The sequence below is a fragment of the Stegodyphus dumicola genome, chromosome 1 (assembly GCF_044657685.1).
Source record: "Stegodyphus dumicola isolate Sdum_Otavi_A_Nest chromosome 1, ASM4465768v1".
NCBI lineage: Eukaryota > Metazoa > Arthropoda > Arachnida > Araneae > Eresidae > Stegodyphus > Stegodyphus dumicola.
The window spans coordinates 19,520,173-19,548,067 of NC_140768.1; the positions used below are offsets into that span (position 1 = coordinate 19,520,173).

The window sequence follows — 27,895 nt, forward strand, 5'->3', positions numbered from 1 at the left end:
CGCGCCCCCTACTGCTTGCCAAGGATGGAAAACATTTAATTCTAAAATGTCGTAACATCAGTTTGGCGCCCCATGGATTCTGCGCCCGGGGACAGATGCCTCCCTTGCCCCCTCTAGCTACGCCCCTGCGGACCAGGTTCACCTATTCATGACAACAGTGTTTGCGGCGGGGATGGCGTTTACCAACAGGATAATGCATTATAACATAAGGGTCGAATCGTCCTAGAAATAAAAATGTTTTATTCCGTATAGTGCTGCCACTGCTCGCTTTAAAATCGTCGAGTTTATTAATAAAAAAAAATCCGAAATGTTTTAGATTTTAAATTACGTCCAAAGGGGCATTTTTTTTTTAACGTTTTGTGTGTTACCTTTATTTATTAAATATCATGTTCTTTGCACTTAAAACCATAAAATTGAGTCCAATAGAAATGTCGCAAAATAATTTTAAAATGAGCATATCTTTAGAATTTCCGATACACAGTTCGAAGCGCTGGAAATTTTTTTTTTTTTTTTCCCCTGCGTAGAGTGTTGCCATTGATCGCTTTTAAATCGTTGAGTTTGTTACTCAAAAATTCGGTAAAATTTTACAAAATATGAAATCGATAATGAAACAAATTCCAAATTTCAAATTTGGGATTCCAGATGCCCATATTCGAAGTAGGATTACGTCATTCAAAATTGGATGGCTTTAGATACCGTTGTTTTATCACAATGCCAGAAATATACATACATTTATGCAGATTTTTCATTATTTAATTTCTTCAAATATAATACAGGAACATTTTGTGGCAACAGTTTGAAAAGTGAACCGCCATTTATAGGAGTCCGACGCAAAATGCCACAACGAAAGTAATAGTCCTTTGGGACTCAAATCCCTTTGGACTAAAAATTCATTAAAATTTTACAAAATATGAAATGGATAATAAAACAAATTCGAAATTTAAAATTCGGGCTTCCAGGTGCCCGTATTCAGGTGGAGGATTACGTTATTCAAAACTGGATTGCTCTAGGTACCGTTGTTTTGTCGCAATACGAAAAACACATATCGTTCATGCAGATTCTTCACTATTTAATTTCTGCAAATATAATACAGGGCGATAATATTTGGCGGCAATAATTTCAAAAGTGATTCAACGCTTTTAGTGATTTGATGCAAAATGCCGGTTTCAAGACTACAGTAGAAATTTGTGCTTTGAATATTTTTTGCTCAATTAATACAAATGGGAGCAACATCAGTAAATACAGACAAATACATCGATTTTAAATAATTTTTTTATAACTTTGAAAAAGAACCTTCATGGTATTACTTAATACAGTTGAAAAAATTCCACAAATTAAAATAAAAGTAGCATATTTTCTTTCTATGCATAAGTTTTATTCGATAGTTACCAGGAACTCACGCAACTCTCAGTAGAAATTGGTTTCAGAAGCATTTTAAGTGAATATTTTATTATTTTTTCAAATTAAATTCGTACAAGGAATTCAGAATAGTTATGTAATGTGTCATACATAATTCCCCCCTCGATGTACGCATTTTGTAACCTTATCTCGGATTACATTAAAAAAATTTTTTTTTTTTTTTTTTTTGTTTCTTATTTATTCATGAGAAGTTTCATAGGAAAATTATGTGCTTTTCAGTGGAATTCACACAAATTTCAGAGTTTATATTCTGCAGTTTTGCAGCATTTTCTGATGCCAGTAGATTCTATGTAACTTCGAACTCTCTAATATGCCTTATCGTAATGTCTATTTTTAAACATTGAAATAATTTACTGAAAACTTTTCTACGAAAATCCATATGATGTTGCAAAACTAGAATAGTATAACGAATTTAAGCACATTTATTTGTTGATATACTGATTCACTTCCATTTATTGATTCAGCTTACAGTTCAGTCGTACTACATGAAACTATTTCAGACAGATCTTTAGCCTTAAGAATGTGGAAATTGAAAGCGAATAGGCTGCTTCTTGTAACTTTAGATGTCATATATATATACTTAAATTAAACTGAAAGCAATTAAAATTCATGTTTTTTTCTCACTCTCTTTATATATAAACGAAATATATAAACGAAACAAGAAAAAAGTGTATGGCAGTTATAAATGTTCCTATGCAATAAAATATGACATTCCCAAAGAGTGTAAAATACCTTTGGATTTTCTTTCAGCATGCTAAGCGCTAATTCTATAGAATCTCTTATTATTTGTTCCGTTATCGTAATTGCTGCCTACAGCCTAAAACTTTTATTTGAATTTATAAGTAAGTCAAGAATATTTTACCCCGCAGTTATATTACATTTCTTTTTATATTAAATTATTATTTACTTATATTCTGCTTAATGGAACAGCATTTAAATATCTTGAACCGACTTTCTCATCCAGTAAATTTCCTTTCTCATCCAGTAAAACAGAGGAGTTAATGTTTCTCCCTAGATATTTCTATAAAGCAAAAACATTTTTTTTCCTAAACTTTTTAGAAAATTATTTAGAAAATCAAAATATGAGAAAGTCTTCTGTTGCTAATATTTGCCCGCACTTTTTAAGACATATTTAAAAAAATATTTTATTTTATCCACCGCACCTCCAGAAGGAGGAAGAGTTTGCAAGACATCTTCGCACTTTTTGATGACAAGAAATATGGTTTAAAATAAAATACTTTATCATTTATGAATCCGATTGAGTTAAGTTTTAAAAATGAAACAGTCAACTTTCTTCACTTCCTTTCCATTGCTCTTCTGATAATATTTCTGTCATAATTAATTTAAATTTTGCATTGCAATTCATTAAAAAATGCTACTGCTTGCTTTTCTTTTCATACCAAATCTTGTTACTCTGATAAGTAAAAATGGCTCCTTTCCTACACCTTAAGTTATCCACACACCGGCCTGATTCTATTAGGCGTTCATGCATGCAAGGCAGCCAAATCCTTAGAGCGGCCACGATGAATTTTAAAGCATAGAATTTAAATATAATTTAATATTATTTTAATATGGTAAACAATTATAAAACAGCAAATATATCTGCTCACAAAAACATTAATTTTTAAAAGCAGATAAAACATTAATTGTAGAATTAACGTTTGTTTATCTGGTTAAAATGGTTTAAATTAAAAATTCATAGTAGAAAGCTTAGTTTATAGCATTCAAAAGTATTTTTACTTTTTTAATAAACATTAAAAAGTATATTTTACTTTTCTTGTAAGTTGCTCTCTTTAAGGTAAACAAATGTACAGGTAATCGTACATTTTCAGATTGGAGGAAATCTACCCCCCCCCAATCAAGGCACGAAATAAATATGAAATCTATGCAAATTCATTATAAAATAATATAAACTAAAGATATAGGTTAAAAAATTTTGAAGCTACCCGATTTTAGTTAAATGTAACTATTAAAAAATGAAAAAAAATTTTTTTTCTAGCTATTACAATATTTTTAGTCATACAAAATTTAAAATAAAATCGTAGGGTTACCAACAATGACGATTTTTAAATTAAAGTGGTCTAAAGTGTATTTAAGAGAGCTGAACGTAATCATTCTTATATATGTCATTTCTATGCTATAATTTCTGTAGATTCTTGAAATTCTGTTAATATCTCACTATGGTTTCTTTCAAGAATTTTCACTGTTAACAGTATGATAAAAAAATATCGTAATAGTTATTAAAAAAAATTATACATTTTGGTTCATTTTTCTAACAATTGTGTCACTTAATATGTTTTGTTACTTTTTATGTCTTTTTTTCTTTCGTAGAATGAGGGGAAAATAATAAAAACTGATAATTTGTCATTCTTGAACGTACGAAAATAATCCTACTTATCAGCATAAGAGCGAAATGCATGATGTCATCTACTTTCAAGCCCTTTTTGATCTACCTGGAGGGCAAAATTTCGTATTCAGTTCATTTAAGGGGATAGTGGCCGATGATTTTAGCAAAAATCAACCAAAAATTTGGAAATAAAAATTTCATATGGTAATATTCTACGGTTTTAACTCTATCATCTACAAAAAACCGCTTGTGTTTAAAATAATTTTTAAGATGTTATAAGCATTTGAATACGCTTGTTTACCTTTTTTTGCGACATTTAAAGGGACATTTAAATTTAAATTAAAAGGGACAATTACCAACATTTGAGGTAGACAAACAATAAGGTAAACAAACATTTGAGAGTAGTTATTTTAATTTCCGCGACTAATACTTTTTTTACTATTAGTAAGATATAAATGTGTAAGATATGAAGACCGCAATTTATGCAAGTTTGTTTCACTGTTCTTCCACGGATGACTCACCCAAACATTATAAATACCTTTCATATCATGTCCCCCTCCCCAAGTAGCATTGCCAAATATAAGAAACTTAAATCTCATTCAATGATAAAAACCAAATTAACAGTAGATGTTTTATTCAAAATACTGCCAGTGTATCAAAGACTAGCCAGTAATAAACTTTTAGGAAGATGCATATCTGGAGAAACACAAAACACTAAAGAGAGTTTACATAGTGTGAATTTGAAAGAACTGCCCCAGAGAAACATTTGTATTGAAAACAGACTCGAAATAGCTGTTATCACAGCAATTAGTAACTTCAATTTTGAGTGTTTAAATACTTTAGGTATGGAACAGGAAGATATAAATTCATGTTCAATATCTATTGGGCAAAGGCAAGATACACATCGTATACACCAATGCAAAAAGAGGTGTTCTTCTGGATACAGGTACAGGTAGAAGCACATCCGTAGTACCACAGGTAATTGAGGTATTGCTGAACCTAGCTAACTGTTAAACTTTCCACCCCAATTTTGAGGGAGAACACCCGGGGGGTGGGCCGAGGTTCTCCCGCCCCTCTTTTCTTACCATCAACCACTTGAGAGGACTTTCTGAGATAAATGAGTTCTGGTATTAATAGTGTACACAATCATATCTTCTGGATACAAGAAAAGAAGAATTGCAAAAAAAAAAAAAAAAAAAAAACTGTGTAAAGTAGCTAAACATAATGAAAATGTAAATAAGGACGAGGAAACATATGGCGCAGGAAGTTTTTAAAGTGATTCTTAGTTTTAAAAAATGTATTTAGTTGAATTTACTGAAAGTGTTCGAGAAAAATTCTAAAATAATATTAAGTTTTTCTTACCATCCTAAAATTTTATTAGTAGAAAAATTAGGTACTTTTCCGTTTTGCCGGCGCAAGCGATAAAGTTGCCAATAATGGTACAACCGATGCCAAACGGAATATTCTCGCTGGTAACCTTTTACGCCTCATTTTCAAAACAAGTCGCAGCTTTTTCTCATCAGATTGATTGTTTTTTTCAATACTGGCGTATAATTGCATAGAATTTTTATCAAATAGTTCAGCTTTATGTCTAAGGCCATTTTCGGTAATTAAGTCAATTAGAATGCAATCACAGTGCTTACCTGAAGCCGAAAATATAGAAAAGGTAAAGTCAAGGGTTAAATTCAATTCTAATGAGAATGCATTAGCGAAGTAAAGCACTGCAGTTTTACATAATTTCTGAGTAAGCTATTCGTACGAATTGAAATATTTCTTGCATATAAACTTGTGTTCCAAATTAAGATTTAACTTGAAATTAATGTAGATAATTACTGAGAGCATTAGAATTTTGTAGAGTAGTTTACGTGAGATGAGATCGCTTGGGGTCACGTGATATGAACCGGCGAATCAGGATGGTGAACCACGAAAGCATAGTAAATTCTTAAATTAATGTTTTTTTTACAAATTTATTGTCTTTATTTATTGGCTTTTTATAAAATTTTAAGCGATATTAAAATGTTTATGCCTTCAAAAAAAGAATTCTTAAAACTAACATTTTTTTAATATTTTTTATGTGTATACTGTATGTTGTCGCCAATAAAGTCTGCTTGGCGAGATTTGCGCCGGCGAAACGGAAAAGTACCAAAAATTATTTATGTATACGTAAAAAAATTTTTAAATAATTTATATTAAATAAAATTATATAGGACATATTGAGAAGTAAATATTAAAGGTAAGCGTAAAAATATTAAAATGTATTTTTCTCATAATGAAATTTTCGCGATTATTACATTTTCAAAATGCTGCATGCGCTTTATTTTAGGTTCAAAATGATTGTAATTTGTGACTTAGATTACTATTTATACATGTAACAAAACTTAGTATGCATTTTTGAATACAAATTCATTAAGAGGAAAAAAGTCCAATTAAGGTGTATTAAAGTGGGAAATTTAGTCTAAAATTTAGGTATATGTGAAAGAAATATTAATTAAAAACTAACATTTTATGCAATTCACTAATTGATACTAAGTTGTGTTTGTAGTACATTATAAATAAAGCAAAAATAACAAGAAACAGGAAAAAATTAAGTCACATGGAGCCGTTTTGAAAAAAAATTTTAAATTAAAACAAAATTTAAAAAAAAAATTAAATTGCAATTAGCCAGAATTTTTGGTAAAAGTATAGTTTAGGGTACCCCTTGGCGAAACTTGGCGATTTTTGGCGGTACATGGATACCGATTTTGTGCAATTTTTTGACTCGTTATTTTGGCTTGCGAAGCGGCGATTTTTGCGCCAAAAATCGCCGCTACACAAAGCCAAAATAACAAGACAAACAATTGCACAAACTCGGTATCCACGTACACATCGACTTATTTTCACTTAAAAAAAAAAAAAAAATCCCCGAATTGCACAAAAATGGCATTGTGCACTCTTTTGACTTTATCCATGTACACGTCGACCTATTTTCACTTAAAAAAAATCCGAGAATTGCACAAACTTGCATTGCGCACTCCCTTTACTTTGTCCATGTACACATCGATATATTTTCACTTAAAAAGTCAAAGGAGCACCAAATTTTACAATATAGGCAAACAAAAAATACACAATCTCAATAAAATACATTTTAAACCAAACAATAAAATAACATAAAAAAGGAAAAACAAGTTATACAGTTAAGCACTACCAAAAGCAAATATTCACTTACCATGATTTTCGAGTTTACTTCGTACACCCAGAGCCACGTAAAAATCAAAATATCAATCATACTCAAATGACTTTTTTCAAACCAGGTACTCTTTCTGATCGAACGCTTCGCTTAGTGACCATCTGAACCTTTCTTCCTACAAACCCATTCAAATCCATCTAAACAGTTTTTACGTTCGACTAAACGCATATCCTTCCTACATACAGGACATTTATAATGGCTACTAAGTAAACCTTCATTTACACACCAGTCAATTAAAGCTCTTTTTTCCCTTTCGCTCCAAATCGTAAAGAAACTTCAAATTAATATTACTACATTCGGCCATTCTACCGTCTAAAGAATCAAACACACACACACCACAAAAACGCTTACAAAACATCCCATGATTCAAATTTTCCCAGAATCATGCACCCGATTACGTCACAATAGGGTTTCAATAACATTCAACTACTCAGGCTACCATAAATGAAACAACAACTTGGCGATAAATCAAACAACAATTTCGCCATAATACAAGGCGTACCTTAAAGTACCTCTACCCGAATTTTTTACACGATCTCCATATCAGTCGCCCCCCCCCCAAAAAAAAATCTGAAAGGTTTTCAGATTTTAACAATCGCCACGATTCAACAGCGCAATTACAAAAAATTTAAAAGCTGCATATGTTTAGAATTCCCGATGCAGTGTTAAGTGTTGGCTTACATTTTTCTACTTTTTTCAGTCTTTTCGCAGTTTATCATATCAATGTTCAGTTTTCTTAGTAAGATGTCTTGCAAGAACTTTTTTGACTTTTTATGATTAATGTTTTGTATGTTAACTTATTAAAAAACCCGTTTTTCTCATTTACGCCACATAAAATTCCATTCAACAGAAAAATCACAAAATACTTATAAAAGTTTATCTTTCGAATTTCTGATAGACAGTTGGAGATAAAAATGTTTTATTCTGTACAATTTTGCCATTGCTCACATTCAGATGGTTGAATTTGTTAATCAAAAATTCATGAAAGTTTTACAGAAAATGAAACAGATAATAAAACAAATTCGACATTCGGTCTTTGGTTGGAGGACGACGTTATTCAAAATTTGATGGCTATAGGTACCGTTATTTTTTTACAATGCGAGAAACATACATATACATTCATGCAGATTCTTCGTTATTTGATTTCTTTAAAAATGATACGGGGTGATAATATTTGGTGGCAACAGTTTGAAAAGTGAAACGCCGTTTACAGCAACCAGGACCGGTGGAAGAGCATGTACAGCATTTCGCACCAGGCCGCAAAATTGTTAGAACTTAGAAAATAATTGTGCAGCAGAATTTTGAGTTAGCGGAGTTTGCACCGGGAAGCAAAAAGTCTTGCGCTGGTCATGATGGCAGTTCAAGGACACAATAGTAAGAATTTCTGTTACGACAATTCAAAACTTTCTGTTAATTATTTTAGTGACCAAAAGACCTGATCTAGAATGCCTGTGGACTAGATCACACATGCCTCTATGGGTTAGGTCACAGAGGCACAATAGGAATTGCCAAAGGGCAGCCACAGATCCTAACTTTCACAGCACTTTTATTTAGCAACCAGACTCGCGTTTTAAGAAAGAAGCAATGGAACTCATGTTTGATACTTGCATTTGCTGGAACACAAACGATACGAATCGGGTATCGATCTTGTTTGAAATTATAATATAGCCCGACCAGAGGCCGAGTTGCAACACTAGCGATACGGATCGATTATAGCTCTTGTTTGAAGCCCTAATGTAGCTCCGAGTGGTAAAGACCGCTACTCCCACTATTCAGCGGCCATGTAAGTAAGGACTGCTGACTAGTGAGAGATCGAACAGGACATTATATCAGGTGAACGATCTGGTTGTATCCAAGAACAACAATCAGGTGAACGATCTGGTTGTATCCAAGAACAACAATCAGGTGAACGATCTGGATTTCCGTGATTTCTACCATGTGTAAAAAGTAAAAGCTCTCAATCAAATCAAATGAATAGAAACTGTATTTTGACTTACATTCTTCTAATTCAGAAGTCAAACAACAAAAATCAGCGTTATATTTACAAAATTTTCACAGGACTAGTTTCGATGGTTTTACCGAACCACCATCTTCAGCTGCAAAACCGCAAATGAACAAGATAGGAAATAATGATTAGATAAGATAAGAAAGCCTGTACAAGAATAAGCAAGTTGCGCCATCTGTTGGCGAAACCAGAATTAAAACATAATTTCTCTAAAAGCCGAAGGCAAATTTGGATTGGAATTAGGATCGTTAACTAGAACAGAAAGATTTTTATGAATTGAAATGCCTCTAGAAAATCCAGAAATGAGAATTGAGGTATTCATGCCCAGTCAAAAGAGAATGAAAGTTTATCAATTTTTAAACATATTTCGATCATTTTTAATATTGGACCAAACGCAAAGCACCAGTGACCTAAATACAGTAATATGAATTCTATTATACTGTATCACCATCTCACAGTTACGTTTTGTAAATTTCATACCTTGCTTTTCATGTAGTGCGCTTTGTATATTGATTCTAAAATGCTTTCATTTGCAAATATACATAAATACTGTCATTCGTAGAGCATCTCTTCGAATATAAAGCTAGTGTGAAATTTATAAATAGCCCTTGTAATTTACATTCTTCCATTCCATGTATGTCTTCTATTAGTATATATTGTTTTGCAATGTATGTATACCTGTATCGTGTGTATCTGCACCATAAGAGTCGTACAGTTTTCTATAAATGTAAAGAAAATTCTGTTCTCTCAATCCAGTAGTTATTATTGTATTTCATTTATATATCACTGTTTGTTCTCTACTGTATATTTGGTATATTGCATTTTATGTGTATCTTTCTTATGCGATGTACACTTTACTCATTGATCCTAAATGTTTAAACACTTACCCATTGCATGTTTCTTGCCAGTTGCGCGCTTTATTCACCTCTACATTTATGTCGCTTACGTTCTGACTATTCTCTTGGTACTGATAACGATTTGACAAGAGGTGTATATATGTCTTTCCACTGACTAAGCAGAAAAATGCGTCATTCAGCGAAGCTAAAAGTATTGAAGAAGCTGCTAAGATTGCCTTTTGAGGGTTACATCATAAATCTAATATTGTAAGGAGTCCTAGTCAGTTATAAACTGAAACTTAGTCTGTTTTAAATTACTCGGTGACTTCAGTCTTCACTTAGCGATTCTGCAATTTACGAAATTCGTCTCATGTTACAGAGAATTTTAGCTTCGTTTCTCTTTTGTTCTTGAGCTACTTTTGTCTCTTTTCCTTCATCTGCAAAATTCATTATCGTCTTAAACTGAAATAAAAGTTCAAATTTTCCTTTTCGTTTTGACTGACTATTTAAAATTTTTGAGTAATGAGTAGGAGATATTAAACGCATTAATATGATTAGTTAAATTCTATTCCCTCCGCATTTTCTCGCTAGGACACAAATTAAGCGGGTGAAAAAGAGTATTTAAACAGTTGAAATGGATAGTTTAGACAGAATCTGAAAAACTGCAAACTCCATTAAAAAAGAGAGAACCAACAGAGTTTCCCCTATAAATCAATTGGGTCACACTGCTCACTCAGAAAAGACGATTACAAATACCATGGCAAATGAATTCGCTGAGTATTTCAAACCAAACACTTCGCTTGATCATTCTCATAATGAAGAAATCAAACATTCGGTATCCCTAATCAAAGAAAGAAACAATACAGTGGTGTACCACAGGTCACATTTTCAGTGGTGTACCACAGGGATCAACTGTAGGCCCAAAACGTTTCAATATGTACATTAACGATTTACCTAACCAGCTAAATTCTAAAATACTTAAATATGCAGATGATGCCGTCGTACTCTCAAAATCTATGCACCCTCAAGTGGCCATTGATAAACTTCACGTAAATACGGTTGCTAAATGGTGTCAACTCTGGCGGATAAAAATCAGTACCTCCAAATGCTCATCGTTCTTTATAGAAGATACAAAAGATATGTTAGGGTCAACACTGAAGGCAAAATTGAAAATGAAATTCTACCAGTTTTAAATTCTTACAAGTATCTCGGGGTTGCTATTGATCAACACCTGACCTTCAAAGAACATATTACTCCTACAGTGAATAAGGCAGATGCTACATTTATGACTATTTATTGCATTACAGGAAGAAAATCTAAATTAAGCATCCAGGTGACAAGAACTCTTTATTTAACTCTAATTCTCCCTATCATGCTCTACGTCGTCTCGGCTTGGACGACAGGTTTGAAAACGGAAAGATTAAGGATCAGGGTCCTGCACAACAAAATACTTGAAGCCATGGTAAATGCTCCATGGTTTATTCAAAATTCCTACATCCATGAAGAATTAAAGATGAAATGCATCCATGACGAATTCTAATCACAGCACGTAATTTCTTATAAAGTATGCAAAATTCTCCTTATCGAGTCATTTAAGAAATTGTAAACTATGATCCAACAGTTGAAAACACTATTAAAAGATCTAGAACTATTCACCACAACTCACGCTGTCGGTGTAAATCTGTACATATGTAAATAGAAATTTTTTGCTGTTCTACTTTTATCTCTCCTGACAAAGCAGGATATAGACTTTGAGCTGCCTGGTAAAGTAGGTTAAGGACTTTACTTATCAACTATTGTTTACTTCATTTACTTAATCATCATTATTATTCAATGTTCATTTGTAAAAATTTTACTACTAAAGATTGAGCGTGAACGTTCGCCATTAGCTAAATCACACCACGTGACCTTACTTACATTCATTTCCCATTCGTTGGCCTGCAACATGTGACTTAATTCTAAAATTCAATTTTCAAAATTATTTCTCCATTTACGCAAACTGTGACGTCAAGTGACCAAGAAGTCGCAAGTTTCAACATTCTGCATATCTGAAAGACTGTGTAAATAGTGCATAAATGAATTACAAACTGAAGACTTAAAACGGCAGTGCTGAATTTACGCGCTGATGAGAACTTCGTGAATTTACGAACTTAGCTTTAAACTCATGACTTTGCCAAAATAACAGCGCTACTCCCCGGTAGTAAGATGTAATTGCACCATAATTCATAAAATTGTCGTGATTTGCCTTAGGGCAATAAACTAAATCGACTAGTAAAACCCAATGTAGTTGAAGCTAGTAGCCGTGATCTCTGAGTTTAGACAGAGCGTGATTTCGCTAGCATAGAGCACATTGCGATTTTGTCCTCTAGCTCTTAACTTAGTAGCGGATACGCATTCTGGACGTTTAGTTAATCTATCGCCGGTGTAGATTGCTGAGTCAGCCCGTTAGGTTAAATTAAATTGTGAAGTCTAGCAATACTTCTTATCTTTCGAATTTATTGTTAAATTTACCTTTAAGTCGTCATCGCAATAAATCGGTGTTTTTGTGAACACAAAGTCCGTGTCTTCCTGTTAAAGACTTGCGTTAAATAAAAAAAGGGCTGTCTACATTCTTCACCTGTTGTGTTACTTTTCATGCCTGCGCGAGAAGTCGCCTGGCTAGACTCTGCGATCTAGCACTTTGTATGATAAAAAGAAGGTTATATCCTATGTCTGTGTTTAGTTTAGTTTACGAGTATGCAGCAACCCTCTTGGCCGATAATAATCGGCCTCATGGTTAATGCAGCACACTCGACGCAAACAAACAAAAATACAGTTAAAAGATAAAAACAAAAGATTAAAACACAGATTAAACAGATTGTGTATCTTTGAAAATACACTCACACATTACAAAATAAGGAAAATCATAAGCATAATCGGTTAGAAAACAAAAAATAGTAAGACGACACATAACTCACTCACCCAACACATAAACTCGTAAACAAAAGAAAAACTAAAATATTTAATGTCCTATTCTTATGATAGTCTTGTTTTCAATCACAATCTTCATAATTTCTGTTGCATAGCTCTTCAAGAATTTTCTTTTTTCAATTACATTCTCTTCATTTATTTTTCCAAATTTCATCCTCACACTCTCGGTCAGTTTACATTCTTCCATAAAATGAGCTGCATTTCCGTACTTCCCACAAGCCAAGCATTGGTCATTGCCCTGGAGATTAAAACGTTTTAAATAGGCCGGGAATCTACCATGATCCGTGATAACTTGAATAGTATCTATATTATTAAAAAGATCCATTTTTCTTTTTATAGTCAAAGTTTTCAAGTAACCCTTATTTTTATTTGAACCATTCCATTTCCCGAGCCCATTTCTCAATTATACTTGCTTTCATTTTTCTCAAGGTAATTCTTCTGGAATTAATATCGTCATAAATATCACCCTCTCCCAGGGCTGCCTCTTTAGCTAGCATATCCGCCCTCTCATTCCCGGTAACACCAATATGTGTCTTGACTCAATCAAAATACATAACATTTTTCTCTCTTATTTTGTTATAAATGTTTTTTATATTCAAAAGAAGTCTATTGCTGTGTATCAAACTTACAGAAAAACCTAACATATCATTTAGAAATTACTTTGATTATTTTAAAAATAATTACAGTTTACTATCAAACAGTGCGGATTTGAACTACGCTACTTTACTGATACGCAGATTTATTTCGATAAAGTACTAGAAATTACTAAAATTTTATGAAGATTTGAGACCACATTAACAAAAAATCTGATGTGTACACCACATGACTTTCTTGTACGGAATATTAAACTATACGCATTTTTTCTTGAATTTCATTTAAATTGATTGGATTGAATTAAATCTACTTCGTCGACAGCGCATAAACCACAATAGAATAAATGCACTCTTTAAAATTCACTATATTTGTTTACTATCACGACACTCTGAATGCAAAAATTTATATCATTTGAAGAATTATCGTTGCCACATGTTCTATTCAAATACTATAATAAAGCTAAAACGATGTATGAGAGAAATTAAGCAAACAAAACAGAAAAGAAACAGTTTTTCACAGACGATTTAGTATTTCTCATTTAATTAATTCAGCTCTCACTTCGCGACAAGGCAAAAATACATAAAAACTCAAAATATCTGCATTAAAAATTACGAAGTAAATCTTAAACACTTATTTCCTCGAAAAAATTCCAGAAAGGATTAAGCATGATTTAATACGCAATAATAAATGAAGGTGTTACTTTTGTAAGTCTCTCTAGTTGCGAAGCTTAGTCTCTCTAGATTGGCAACAAATCTACAATTCTGCTGTTTCAAATGTAAACAAATATGTCCGCCATGTTATTTAAAACTTAACCGCACTTAAACAGCTTTTAAATTGTTGATAATTCTAAAAATATTGCATACGGATTTACTAAAGGCATAAAATACTCAACCGGAAGATAAAAACAACATAATTCAATCATTTTTAAAGCAAAAAATGTACAATTTACAAACATATAAGAGTAAAGAAACTGAGATCACTGAGCCGGGTAACAGAGTGGATATATTTATAAATATATTTATATACGTTTGGTGCGGCCGATTGCAACCAAAATACGAGGTGCACATCTACATGTTATAGCAGTCCTATATACAAAATTTCAACGTTCTGAGGCTACTCGTTTTTGAGTTATGCGAGATACACACGTACGTACATACGTTCGTACAGAAGCCACGAAAAATTCTCTTCAGAATTAATTTTCAAGCAGTTTTATAATTTTTTTGGAGGAAAGGTGTCTTTTATTCTGTCCTTACGCACAGATATCAAGCAAAAACATCATTAAATAGCATTCAATAGCGGTCAAAATGGATATTTTCGTTGAAATATGTTGCCTGAAACTTTTCGCGATTACAATACTTCCTTTTTACTTCGTACAAGGAAGTAAAAAGAGCCTTTCGCATGCATAAGAAGCTTCTGGATTAAAATATAGACCACTGTTCAAGTAAATAAAGTATCACGTGTAAAAAAATTCTAGCTTGTTAGAAGCTGCAAATAAAAAAGCGGTAAGCTTCAGGTGGAAGCTGAACACAAGGCCTTTTCCTCCAATGGTCATCTTATCTTAATTACACAACACCGAAACCAACCGACGTCTTCTGGTAACTTCTGCTTGCGGATGAGACTCAAAAGATTTCACCTCGATGAGATGATCTACTAAGTTAATTCTGAGAAACTGCATCTTTCACAGCATAAGGTATCAGATCTTTATCAATGCCAGATTGCCGTCGCATGATTTCTAGACAGTACGTCCAACTCGGTTCTTCCACTGACTTTTGTCGTGGCCATTTGGAAAGACTTCTCTATGAAACTACGGCAACAGTGTGATTAAATTTTGTGCTACCATGGTTCAATATTACAGTGGTGGTCACTGCAAAGATGGCAAGTAACAGACAAGTGATCGTCAAAGCCCGTTTTGACATGCCGTCCAAAGGTTACGTATGTCAGCATTGCCATTTCATAGAAAAACAATGAGCTATGACTATTATTCAAACTCCGTGAAGACATTTGCATAGAATCATGAATAGAGCTGGTTTAAGTGATTTCGGGGCCCCCTGCAAACTGGAATCAATTTATCATTTAGATCAGCGTTTTTTAAACTGTGGGTCGCGACCCCAAAGGGGGTCGAGGGACCAGCAGCAGGGGGTTGGCAAAAATTTTAGCATTTTTGATATTTCTTTAACTTATTATAATAGTTTTATAATTACCAAATATTTTTACACAATGTATCTGAAAATAGATTAAGATAAGACAATACAGACAAAGAAAAACACGAAAACGTTTCGAAGCATTCTTTTTATAATAGAAAAGTTCATTTTCCTTGCTCTGCACGTGACTCTGTCATTTCGTCTGTTACTTTTTGTATGTCTTGAAATTAAAGTTAATGACCTAAAACTGCAATAGTATATTACAGTACAAGTGAAAATTGACAATTTCACTCACGCGTGTGTCGGATTTGCGCAATTTTTATGGGGGCCCCACAAAAGTTTTGTAAATATTATGGGGTCCAGAGGGTCGCGAAAAAATCTCAGTGATGAAAAGGGGTCGCGACTGAAAACAGTTTAAGAAACACTGGTTTAGATGACTTGATAAATGCTGCCATTACACCAGACTATTCTTTTATAATTTAAATATTATTTCTATTTTATTAATAGGGTTCACCAGCGGCCGAGCGGTAACGTCGCTGAACACTGGTAGTTCGATCCGAGGTTCGAATCTCGCGAACGGGCTGGCTGCATGGGTGTTTTCGTGGTTTTCCCCATGTGTAACGTGTATACGAGCCAGTTTCCCTTAGAAAGTCTTCCACGAAGGCATCCCTCCCCTTAGGCAGATAGCCCTAGTGTGCTTTGCCATAATTAAATACACCAACACCAATACTATTTTATTAATAGCATATCTAATTAATGTAATTAAAATGCATTTAATATACATTACATCCAGTTAATGAGCTAATTCAGCATTATATCTAATAATTATGTTTCTATATCTCAACGTATGCGGACGTCGTTGCAGAATCATTTGTAAACATCAGGATCTAAGTCTGGTACCTTGGCAAGTAGAGAGTTTGTAACATTTTTTTTTTTTTTGGGGGGGGCGATAAATTATACATATGTTGAAGATAAATTTTTTGCTAATGGGCACCGCTAGTACTTAATTCCCTCAGCCTGCGAAATGAGTTTAATTTCTGACGTATGGTTGCGATACAAAGCTCCTTATCGTGCATCTTTGTTTATTTAAGTGAAATCTCCATTACACTAACTTTACAGATAAGCTAGATTGCTCAACATCTGTCACCTTGCAGCATTTCATTGTTTAGAAACTAACTGCACAATGACTAATGAGTTTTTGCAGTGAAAAGATAAAGGCTAGCCTTATTGTACTTCCGCTACGTTATTTCGGCTTTTGGCTATAATTCACCGTCTTGGGCGAATTTTTATTTGAAAATGCCTAATATTGTAAAGTAAAGAAAATGTGCTTAACAGTGCTGTAACTTAACTGTTTCCGGAACCTCAGAGTTCCATGAGAAGTTTTGACGGGTATCGCCAAATAATGAATAAGCAGTGAGTGGTATTCTGTGGTTTTTACGGAAGAGGACTAGATATGAAAAAATAAATGAATCAATAAATAAGCACTTCTAAAACGTCAGCGTACGTGCAGAAGTAAGGGTTGTCTCAGAGAGGCGAAATTCGGTACTAGTGTTTATTTATGTTCGCAGAAGTACTATTCACTTTCAGAAGTAGTTTTCTTTAAGGAGGTGATCATCGTTATAAGGTTTACTGATATTTATTTATATTTTAAGTGTGAAAAATTCGCATATTATTAATTTTGTATTTTGAATGATATGTAATTCGAAGACAAATCTATATAAATAAAGAGGAATGTCTGTCCGTTTGTCCTTTCATACGAGCCTACAGTTTTATTCAGATGTTGATGACATTTCGTGCAACTGATCTTCAAAAAAGAGGAAAGTTACTGTCCACAAGTTTCTTAAAAATCACCCTACAGGGTCCATACTCTTTAGGAGATAATATAATCAATTAATCAATATTGTTTAGGAAATAAATTATATATATATATATATTACGTTAATTTAAAAAACTTTTGCTTAAAAACCCAGCGATTTAGAAACTTTGTGTAACCATCCTACAAAGCGTAATGTATTTATGTTTCAAATTTAATCAGAAAACTCCAAAATATAAAAAAGAAGTGTGTTGCCACTCCGGAAAACGCAATATATTTATTTGGCTTGATAAGCAAACTCAGGGATTTAAGAGAAATGTGTCGCCACTGTCAAAGTTAAAATATTTTAAGTGTGTTATCGTTTTGGGAAGCGTAAGGTATTTAATTTTTCTTTTATATTATTCTTTTATTAATTAACAGACTAAGCGATTTAAACGCGATAAACACAGATTCATTATTTACTTGTTCGAAGCATTAAATTACACTAGCGGGATTCATTAAAATCATTTATGTATAATGAAGAGCAACCGTTTGTTTGTTTGGATGTATGTCTTCATACGAATCGACACTTTATTCTGATCTTGATGAAATTGTCACACTTATTCAAAACAAAAGGTAGGAGACGGTCTACATAAGATTTCGGAACACCATTCCACGGGGACTACACGCGGGGCGTTTATATTAGAAGGGTGCACTCACGACATCCAACTTGCGTATAAATCCCCAGTCTTAGTCCCCCCCCCCATTGTTGCGTTCCCGCTCTCAGTTCTTACTAAACTCGTTAGATGATGCCGTGTTCGTTTACTCAGTATGGTGTACAATCTTTAAAGAAGAATTTAATCCAGTCCTGTGCCATTTCAAAAATTTTCAAAATTTCAAAAACCGTGACGAAATTGGACAAAGTGGATGTTTATTTTCCGAAAAAAGACATATGGTAATAACTCATAAATCAGTTTTTCAAATAATCGACCAACGGATAGATATTAATTCATAATTACATAACAAGCTTATCCAGAAAATGCTTCTCGGCAATTTTGTCACCTTTCGTCCATCGATTCAGTAACGGATACAGAGCGACCTGTGCATTGCCAAATAGAATTTATAAATGCACTTGAGCCCTAGGAATACTGCCACACAAGCTCAAACTCACGGGCAGCGGGGATGGTCCTCTTAAAGAATTTCTTATCATATTATTATGTAATATCTCTTATCATATTATTTGTAAATATAGAGAATCTTTTATCACATTATTATGTAACATCGACTCTCCAAAGCTGTGAAACGGAGCAAAGCTCATGTGAAGAATGAATTGCCGAACATAATAGACACCAACATCATCACAAGGTATGCCGCAATTGAAGATGTATTCATTCCTCGCATTCCATTGACACCCAGAGATTGAAATATGCCTTTCGATTTCAAGTGATTGCAGTTTTTATTCTCCGGCTTGCATTTGCTATGGTTATCAACAAGGCAATGCTTTGTGTAGCAGGTATTAACTTGGACGGGCGCGCTATGTAACTTTGAAATACCGTATATTTCATACCATAATTTTAACCATAGTAAATAAATATTTTTTTTTAATCTCATGGATGTCATAAAAATAAACAAATAATTAAAAACATTTTATCTCAAAAATACCACAAACGGAGCAAAACAGATTACTTTTATTTTGTATTTCATTTATCATTTTAAAATTATACAATATTCCACTTAATAAGTAAGTGTAATGTTTCATACTTGCTCAAATGAGAACAGGTGGAGTAGATTTAACTTTTGTTACCATTTTTGTGTCTTTTGAAAACATATTATCCAAAAAAACTTTTATAGACAAAATACCGAGATCACAAAGTGGTAACACTAACAGCTAATGAGCAGGTTGTCATAAAAAGGCACTAGAGGTTGCTTGGGCATACTTCTTAATGATTTCTTGAGGACTACCTTTTTGTACCGCTTCCCTGTCCGTAATTTAAACTTCGAATTACTTCATCATTACATTTTACTTCGCATCCATACCATACGATCGCTTTAACGAAGACGAACTAAAATACCATAGCACTAAAAGTTAAATTAATTTCCCTTGTAAGAATCACGATAAAATTAAAATTTCTTATTACCTACTGACCTATAACCAGTTTTTAACAGCATATCCAAGGCAATTAGGGAAATAAATGAAAGCCAGCTAGTCCTTCCTCGCATGTAACAGGCGAAACTGAAACTCTCCCCACTGCCGCGAAAACCCTAACTATTCTCGAATGCCTCGCAATTTCAAAAGAAGTTAAATGATGTTCCTTTAAATGTTTTTGAATGAAGGTAAAAATACGTTTCAAAGTGTTTAATGCATAAAATGTTAGGGGACTAGCTTAGTCTTCTAGTCCACTGACGGCACGCCACTGTGAATAAACTATTTACATGTCAGACATCATCCCTCGCCGAGCATTGATAGGCCCCCCCCCGAACTGCCCTTATAAATCGATCATGTAACGCCTCCACAACCAAGGTCCTGGAAAAGACAATATCAATTACATGTAGGGATTTTCGGAGATATAAATGTTATTTCAAAGATTCAACTAGGGTAAAAAGCAAACAATTCTGTACCGATGTACGCAAGGTAGACCTTAGGAATCTCTCATAATCTATCTTGCAGTAGTGCTAGACGTCTTTGTAAAAGTTAGCCGTTGGATATACTTAGGCTTGCCAGATTTCAGAAATGGTCAACCGGGACACGTGAATGGACCCCCGGCGTCGCGAGCATTCGAGGGTACAGACCCTTGGCGGGTTTTTATTGTGTTTTAGAGGGTCGTTTATTCTCAATGTTATGAATAAATGGTTACTTAAAAGGAACCTAAACCATGGGTAATAAATAAATGACGCAAGCATATAAATTTAAACATTTTATTTCTTACATGCTAACATTTATAAGTTACTTAAATAAGAAGAAATACTTTAAATGAGGAATAAAAATTTGAACAATATTTACAGGTACTTTGCAATGGCTAGGACTTTTTTTAGAAAGTCTTTTTTGGTTTTAATTTTGTTGTAAAAATCTTCACAAGTCAATAAGCAAAAGGCATACTCAACAAGCTGCTATGTGATTCTCCTTGAAGTAATCAAATAACCTGAGCCATTTTTCTTCACTTGAAATAATCACATCTCTGGTAGACTCTTCTTGCTTCCACTGTTCCCAATTTGACTGCAAATACTCCTTAGCAAGCACAACTTCGTCAAACAGCTGATCATTGTTATTTGCATATCGGGTACATCAAGAAGATTGCTTTTAATCATTTCAGCAGAAGTTTCGGCGTTTTCCCAATTAACAGCAATTGTTTCGGTCAGATTGACTCAAGAAAACTGTTCAGCATTAGCGTTAGGTGTAGCGTGCAGGGATATCCCTTCTGGCGCTAAAGCTGCACCCCTTAGTGCCCAATATTGGACTCGCCCGTAAAGCCTGTCACATCGCGCATGGTCATGATTGGCGAGACAAGACAATACGGTGACAATATTACTCGTATTTATTGGTAGATCATCACTCTTCTATAGTTTTCACCTTTCATACAGTACAGAGATAACTTACAAAGTAATTATCCTAAATAATACTTCACAGTTAATTATTTTTAGACATTTTTGGTCATCTATAAAATAAAATTTAATTTTTATCGGGACGAGAAGTAAACTGGAACACCGGTATTTTGTCTGAAAACCGGGACTGTCCCGGTCAAATCGGACTTCTGGCAAGTCTAGATATACTGTAAAATGAATGCACGTTGCTGGCCTTTAAAACTGCTACACCATGAAAGGAAGCAATTAGCAAGATCATATTTATTTTGCAAACACATTATAACAGAAATATGACATAATTATAATTTCCAGTGATTTTGAGGAACAAAATATGCAGAAATTAGTAACTAGACCACCTGCTTGTCGAAACAATAGCAATTGTTGTACTATTGAACATGGAGTCGAACACACTTCGGACGACAGTTACTCATTTTACACGCTTCCATTCTAGGCTGCAGTTAATCTGTCGTACTGGACAGTGGAATATTGTCGTGACAGTCTCTCTACAATTGACAAGACGTTTTCTGTCTGAACAACGCGTCAGGCAAGACAGAACTCGTATAACATGTGTACTGGAAAGCTAGAGACATTAGAGATATTAACACCCATGAGAAAATTTCAGTTTCATTGGCTGTTTGTTGCACAGCAAAGATTTCCATTGTAAAGTTCTCAGGACCATACCAATGCATATATTAAATACATACTAAAACAGAGGCATCTTATGAAATTACTCTACCTTAGTGAATCGCCTATTATCATTAGCATCAAAATGGGCATTTACGTTCGAAATGCCCGTTAGCAAATCCTGCTACCACTTAAATTGCGGTGCATAGATGACTCAGACAGGACCTAGTTATCCAGGTTTAGGACACGCCTCTAAATCATACTGTAATTCCTCATAATCATGCTGTAAGGCTGCTATTGAACAAGATCAACTCCTGTAGAGCTTATTAGACAAGTTAGCTAGTTATCCCTATCTCTTAAAAACTCAAAAAGTACTGAAGGTGGTTTTAAAACAACCTTTTCATTTATTCTGAGCTTTGAACATAAAAAGACGCGATTTGCGCTACAGACAAACCGTAATTTGAAGCGATGTAAATTAAGCAACAACAGTCAATCAAATTCAAACTCGGGTAATGTAGTTTAAAATTACACATTCAACAAATAAACCATAAGCTGGCTCCATATCTTACCGGTGCGTAAGTTTAAAGTCTTGACTAGCATGAGAATGCAAAAACCGGAATATCATTTTTAACTACAGCTGGGGAGGAATTCTAATAGCCCGACACGATTGCCAGAAACTCTCTCTCACTACGATTCAAAATCCTCAGACTCTCAACGCTAATTTGCATTCCAGTAAGCAATACGGAAAGTATAGTAAAAATTAAAATCATAATAATTTTTTAATTTAACGCAAGAATATTATAGCCTTGTAGAGTCTCACCTTCTTTGGTATCATACAATGGTGAACTCTAAAAAGACTGCAGCGGAATAATCCTCTTGTTTTAAACTGAAGACAGTTCGAAGAATGGTGTAAATAGCTTTTTTATTCGAACACAAAATTAACAATTGCCCGACTTGGGTTTACACAAGCACTTCTGGTTTAACAAAACGTTGTACCAGACTACGCAACGAGTTCAAAGTACGCAACGTTGAACAAGTACGAGTTCAAAGTAAGCGACGTTGCACTAAATTAAATGTGGTAGATTAGCTTGACGACTCACAGAATAATTTAAGGCACAGGAAAGGCTCCGGCTTGTAAAAACCGGCGAGACAAGCTAAATGGCTAGAAGCACTCAACGCCACAAAATCAAATCGCTAATAATCACGGCACACACGCTTTTACACTAACTTCTGAAATTCTTGCTTGAATAGCACTTCATTCTACCTCAATCTGAATAAACGCTCGCTATCTCATTTACATTCTCACATCAAAAGCGTGGGTGAAAAGAGAGTGATAGGAAAGGCTTGCAACTTAAAGTAAACTATTAGTTAAATTACATAGATAAACCTCACAACATTTCTTCCTCATAAAATGTGGACGAAATTGGATGTAAAAGTGGATGTTGGTGCCTGAGAGGAGCTACAAGCAGATTATTACCTTAATTGCGCCCTGGTTTTGCTATTAAAAGTGCCAGTTGGAGAATTGGACTAGTGAGCACATGCAATAAAAATATTGTCATGGTATTTCCTACTGAACTAAGGAAGAATGAACTGCTGATTTATTGACAAGCTAGGTAAGTCTAAAAACCCTATGACTTCTAATATCCCTACTTTACGAAGAATTGTCTTGACCGAAGAAAACAGAAAATGATCATTCTAGAGAAATAATTGGTTCGCAAAAATCGCGGCTACACAAAGCCAAAATAACAAGATAAACAATTGCACAAACTCGGTATCCATGTACACATCGACTTATTGTCACTTTAAAAAAATCCCCGAATTGCACAAAAATGGCATTGCGCACTCTTTTAACTTTATCCATGTACCCGTCGACCAATTTTCAGTTTAAAAAAAATCCCCGAATTCCACAAAAATGGCACTGCGCACTCTTTTAACTTTATCCATGTACACGTTGACCTATTTTCACTTAAAAAAAAAAAAAAAAAAAAAATCCCGGAATTGCACAAACTTCCATTGCGCCCTCCCTTTACTTTGTCCATGTACACATCGATATATTTTCACTTAAAAAGTCAAAGGAGCACCCAATTCTACAATATAGGCAAACAAAAATACATAATATCAATAAATACATTTTAAACCAAACAATAAAATAACATAAAAAAGGAAAAACATGTTATACATTTAAGCACTACCAAAAGCAAATATTCACTTACCATGATTTTCGAGTTCGCTTCGTACACCCAGAGCCACGTAAAAATCAAAATATCAATCATACTCAAATCACTTTTTTTCACGAACGCTTCACATAGTGACCATCTGAACCTTTCTTCCTACAAACCCATTCAAATCCATCTAAACGGTTTTTACGTTCGACTAGACGCATATACTTCCTACAGACAGGACACTTATAATGGCTACTAAGTAAACCTTCATTTACACACAAGTCAATTAAAGCTCTTTTCCCCTTTCGCTCCAAATCGTAAAGAAACTTCAAATTAATATTACTACATTCGGCCATTCTACCTTCTAGCGAATCAAACCAACACACAACACAAAAATGTTTACAAAACATCCCATGATTCAAAATTTCCCAGAATCATGCACCCGATTACGTCACAATAGGGTTTCCATAACATTCAACTACTCAGGTTACCATAATGAAACAACAACTTCGCCGTAATACAAGGGGTACCTTAAAGTCTACTCTACCCGATAAACTTATGTTGTGAGCACTTGAGACCTATGAAGATCAAGATGAATTTCAAGATCCAGAGTACCCGTTTATCAAACTAAAAAAATCGAAAGACTTTTTTTTACAGAAATTAAAAATGCTTTTCAATGACATAAATAATATTTGAATGAAAAAGTGTGCATGAAAAGGCGGGGAAGTGGGAAATTTTTAAAAGATGAAAATCTTTAAATAGTATCTAATTGATACCTGAAAGTGCAGTCGATAATTCTTAAATGAAAATAGAACAAAATTGCTTTCATAAAAAAACATCATTTTTCTTTTTAACAGAAAAATGGACTTTCATCAAATTTTTGTGCAATTGCTACTAACAACAATGGCAAAGTTTTTTGTCACAACACTTTCCCCCTCTTCATTTATTCTCTTTTCGTTAATAAAAGTTATCCTGCGTTTTCGTGCATGCATATGCTTAAAAAAGTAGGTTCGAGATAGATCGAAAAATCATAATAAAAATGGCACGTATAGCAAATGTATTACATTCTCTTGGCGAAATAATACAAGGAGAATTATTTATGAACTACGAAAAGTTAATTTACCGACACGACTAAGACAAAATACTGCACTCTTTGAGCATGTGAAAATCACATGATTTACTAAGGAAATAACGCAAAGAAAAGTGGCATACTTTATACTCATTTGCTAATGTATGCTAGATGATTGGCAGTGGCGCTCATACAAGAACTGAAGAGCGACGTTTTCGGACAAATCTGCGTTTCCCTTTAAAGTTGGTGTGGACGAAGGACCAGTCAATTTCAGAGGCTAGCAGAGCCGTTCCTAGTGGAAGTGCAGTGCGTAAAAGTACGCGGGCGGCCGGACTCTCGCTATACCAAGCCTAAACATTTAAAATTCATTAAATTCATCGTAAGTACTTGTCATATGTACATTTTATAAAATCTGTATATCGTAAGTACTTAAGTGGGCATGAAATAAAAATTTTATTAATCATTGAGCATTATTTTAAATTTGGGGCGGCAATCTTAGGAAAGTATGCGGGCAGCCAATGGCCTAAGAACAGCCCTGGATGCTAGAACTTGTTGCCACAAGTAATGACCTATTAAAACCAAGCTATATGAAAATCATGAGAAATTTTAAGATTAAGAGAATGTTGGAAGAAATGTGTTATGAATCGGGTTAACGGGAGTATGGTCGGAAACCTGGTGTCTCATACCTAAATCGGTAGAGTTGGCAACTTTAAAAATCTGCTGTAAAATTAGGTGGCCAATGAAAAAGACTGCTTGCGTATTCCAGGCTGCGTTGTAGAGGGTTCAGTTCAAATTGTGCTTCGAGATCTAGTGCTGCTCTGGTCGGATGAAGTAGCGAAAGGGAACAAACTAGGAAATTGTTTGCTTTAGTCTATACACAGTAGGCACTTAAGACTATGGAGATGGAGTTGCACGGTAAAATCTTTTTTCACTACAAATGCAAGGTGGCTTGTCCTTTCACACATTCTTTCTTGCACTGGCGATAATCAAATCAACTTATTATTCATTCTCCACATCCAACAGCTTATGTTATTATTCGAGTAAGAAAAAGAGTACTTGTTCAGTTTCTTTGATATTTCATCAAGGTTTCTTCCATGATTATAGAAATAGTTGTATTAAGAAAGCCGATAGAGAGATGAACTTCGGCGAAAAACAGATAAACAAAGGAAAGCTCCGAGCGAAATTTTCGCTTACCAAATGATTGTTCGACGAAACATTTTATTCTGCCTTCTTCAAAAATTTTCAGAAATTTGAATTCTGTGAAATCCTGATTTGTCCAAACTTCCGCTGATTTTACATCTCAAAACGGTATTGACATTTTTACTTTTCGAAGAAAATAATCTTCTATTATAATAGGAAACTTCTCAAATAAATCCTCTATGTAAGATCTTTTAAATCATTACTGTAGGCAAAATCATCTAGGGCAAAAAATCACGCCATTTAAGAATCACATAAATATTTTAATACTTTTAATGGCAATTAATTTGATTACTATTACCTTTAATATTTGCACCATCAGTAAAAATAATAAACGATGTTTCTAATGCCACATATTATTCTCTTTAATTTTTTCACCTGGAAATTTTCGTCTGCATTAAAAATGAAAGACAATGCTAATAAAACAAATTTCAACGAATATATAGATTGTAATACATTTCTCCTAGTTTTTTTTTTAATATAAAGATTTGATATTATTAGGTGGAAACAGTAAGTGTTATTCTTTATTGTGGGTTTTGTTTCGTTAATGTTTGGTTTACATAGTCCGGAATCGTTACTAGTTCTATTTTGCTTATATACCCTACATAAATACAAAAAAAAAAAAAAAAAATATTTCCCATTATATATAAAAGAATATCTGATGTAGACACCACATGACTTACTTGTACGGCCTATTATATGTTTTTTCCTGCACATCATTTAAGCTTAATTCTTCGAATTTCATTAGAGATGTATTTCTCATTCAATCAATTCAGTTCTCATTTAACAAGGCAAAAATACATGAAACTAAAGACACTTCATAAAAAATTCTAAAATACAGAAAAACCTAAAACGTCAAATACAGTTAAAAACAATAAAAAAAACTTTTGTAATTAAAGTTTCTAAACCAAAACAAGCAATTCGACCAACAGGCAGGAAGACCAAATTTTCGGTGCACAAAATTGAAAGTTAACTTTTGGCCCGATTCGGCAAAAATATACAGAATTTGGAGCAGCAATTGAGTTATTTCACTGTTCACTAACAGTTTCAAATGTAAACAAATTGTGGCGTCGTTAGGCCTAGCGCCACTTCTAAATTGTTCATAATTCTAGTACTATTCCTTGCAGATTAATTAAAGCTACAAAAACCTTAATTGGAACATAAGAACAACATACTTAAAGCACTTTTAAAGCAAAAAATGCGCAATTTACCAACATATAAGAAAAAAATACTGAGCTCGCCGAACCGTGTAATAAGATACAAACATGTAATATATACATATTTGATGCGGCCGATTGCAATGAAAAAGGGAGGTGCATAACTACATGTTATAGCAATCCCACATACAAAATTTCTGCGTTCTACGACTGCTCGTTTCTCAGTTATGCGAGATACATACGTATGTACGTACAGACATAACGTAAAAAATCCATCCTGAATCCATTTTAAATACATTTGACAATACGTTTTTGAAAGGGGAAAAAAAAAAAAAAAAAAAAAAAGTCCTTACTTCTGTCCGTACATACAGCTGTCATCCCTCAAAAATAAGTCAAATAATTCGAATGGGTATTTTTGTGGAAAAGCGGTTCCCGAAATTTTTCGCGATTACAATACTTCCTTTACTTCGTACAAGGAAGTAAAAATCAGATTCATATATTTTTATTAATATAATGCAGTCTCCGATTGTTCGTGTGGTATAGCTGTACGTTTCGCATTGCGATGATACTAGTTAAGGCAACTCTCAGGTATTAAACTGGAATTGTAGAATCATACTGCAATTTTTGAGCCCAAAGGGCGTTAGCCCAGAAGAGCTATTAATTTCCTTTCGGTATTTTCGTGGTTCGCTATAAACGGCATTTCACTTTTCAAACTGTTGAAACCAAATATTAGAGCCCTGCATTATATTTAAAGAAATGAAATAATGAACAAACTGC

At 33.8% G+C, this 27,895-nt stretch overlaps 1 long non-coding RNA gene across 10 annotated transcripts in view; it reads right to left on the reverse strand.

Moving 5' to 3' along the window:
* The window catches only part of LOC146999052 (uncharacterized), a 68,325-nt gene that overhangs the window by 32,383 nt on the left and 8,047 nt on the right, over positions 1–27,895 (reverse strand). The window contains exon 1 of one of the 10 annotated variants that reach the window (XR_015040266.1): positions 23,747–23,920. The exons of 5 other annotated variants lie outside the window; for them this stretch is intronic. This is a non-coding gene — a long non-coding RNA (uncharacterized LOC146999052). Of the gene's footprint in view, positions 1–9,884; positions 9,958–18,349; positions 18,466–23,746; positions 24,006–27,895 lie in introns of those variants that run through there. 4 more of the 10 variants (XR_015040275.1, XR_015040274.1, XR_015040265.1 and 1 more) reach the window with 4 other exon arrangements.